The sequence below is a fragment of the Amphimedon queenslandica genome, unplaced genomic scaffold (genome assembly GCF_000090795.2).
Source record: "Amphimedon queenslandica unplaced genomic scaffold, v1.1 AMPQUscaffold_12916, whole genome shotgun sequence".
Lineage (NCBI taxonomy): Eukaryota > Metazoa > Porifera > Demospongiae > Haplosclerida > Niphatidae > Amphimedon > Amphimedon queenslandica.
The window spans coordinates 51,783-53,572 of NW_003546848.1; the positions used below are offsets into that span (position 1 = coordinate 51,783).

Genomic DNA, 1,790 nt, shown 5'->3' on the forward strand with positions numbered 1-1,790 from the left:
AACTAAAAAGGACATTATAAAACCACACCCATCAATTAATAATAATATGAATTAATGACTTACTCCGCTACTGAATAGTATCTCTCAGAAATTAACCTTATAAATGACAATTAAATTTGTAGTTTTTGGTTTCTGTTCTTCATTCCTCATTTTTCCATTCCCATTCTTATCAAAATACACTATTACCAATCCGTTATTATAGTGGGGGTACAATAGGGCAGAGTCACTGATCACATGACCTTCAGCTGGAGGGAGTATACACTGTATGGGGTAACTATTGCCGGAGTGGGTGGGGCTTGAGCACATGTCGTCCTGTTTTATATTCAATGGTTTAATTTTTCTCATACTAGTAATACAAACAATGCTAGACTCCTCCCAGTCTCCGCCTACTCCTTTACCAAGCCATGCCCCTCTACTAGGTATGTACCACTCGTCATCTGAAACCGGTTTGACTGGTTTGTCGTGCTCTTCCGGTAGTTTAGAAATCCAGCCCAGTATGAGGCCACACCCCTTGTTAAGATTCATCCTATCAATGTTTCTTATTAGTCTACTGCATCGCTCAGCAAAGGAAAAATGGCTGACAAAAGGTTCAATGTATTTTGCTCCTTTTTATCATCTTGTCAGTCCACCATACCTCCCTCTCTCTAGCTCCTCTTCTTGGCTGATGGGCGGGGCCTGGAACCGCTGGGTGGTGGGACCTTCTTGGTCGACTTTTGACGGAAATTTCTAGAATAATGCAAGGAGAACATGGTGAAATAAATCCCTAAATCAACGGCAATGATGTGGTGGGTTTTAGTGGAGACACAGAGTTTCATTAAATTAGGAGAGACTGAGATCTTATAAAATGAAAACAGGGACAGGGTTTGTAGGAGAGAGGGACCATCTAAACACGGGAAGAATAAATAGGAGGTATTTTAATATTAAATTTATCGTATAATTGTAAATCCTTACCTAGAGTGTTATAGCTAAACATTCTACAGTATTCCAGTGGATGAATGGCAGCAATGATCATAGCATTAGAGACACTGTAGGCCACTGGATAATAATGAAGTTAAGGATCATAATTGTATATTATTAATGATTAATGTACATGTAGTACATGTAGTCATGTACATAGCTCAGGGAGAGAAATAAAAAGAAAAAAAGAAAGGATAGAGAAGAAAGAAGTACATGTGTATAAACATTGGGTTTTTTTTCAGAGTTTAGCCTTGGCCCATAACTTAAAAACTTTAAGTCGGAATCAGCTCAAACTTTCTACACAGCATAAAACATTATGTATCAGAAAATGTAATAAAAATTTGGAGCCAATTTTGGAAAAAACCTAAGACTAAGAAATGTGCATGGGGCATTAATTAGGATACATACAATCCCGTCCTCAGTGAGAGTGAACAGCAGCAGCCAATTAAAAATAATGTCTTTAAACTTCCCAACATATTGTGGAAGAGTATCATCATACTGGAAGGACTCCATGAAGACTGAAGAGAGGGCCATTAGATTGTTGCTGGGATGAGGAGGAGGTGTTTAAAGATCTATCATTAGCTAGGAGAATGATGTCACCTTTATGAGAACCAAGTACTGTTAGTGTATTAAGACTGGAGCCTATTGAGAGGAGAAAGGAGAATAATTAATAACTATTAATAACAAAATATGTATTGATGGGAGGAATTTGAAAAATTCGAAAAAATTCAAATTTAATCGGTATTAGTCTCACCACGCCCCTTCGCTACCTGCGGAGGAAGGGTCTGGGGACACTGCTATCTAAAATGTGTGCTTCATGCCAGAGAAAGTGG

General features: G+C 38.2%; 1 long non-coding RNA gene across 1 annotated transcript; it reads right to left on the reverse strand.

Moving 5' to 3' along the window:
- Positions 1–727: 727 nt before the first annotated feature.
- LOC109586244 (uncharacterized) lies at positions 728–1,035 on the reverse strand. Its single transcript, XR_002186896.1, has 2 exons — positions 952–1,035; positions 728–883 (listed from the first exon to the last, which is right to left on the reverse strand). It is a non-coding gene; the product is annotated as an uncharacterized LOC109586244 (long non-coding RNA).
- Positions 1,036–1,790: the final 755 nt, after the last annotated feature.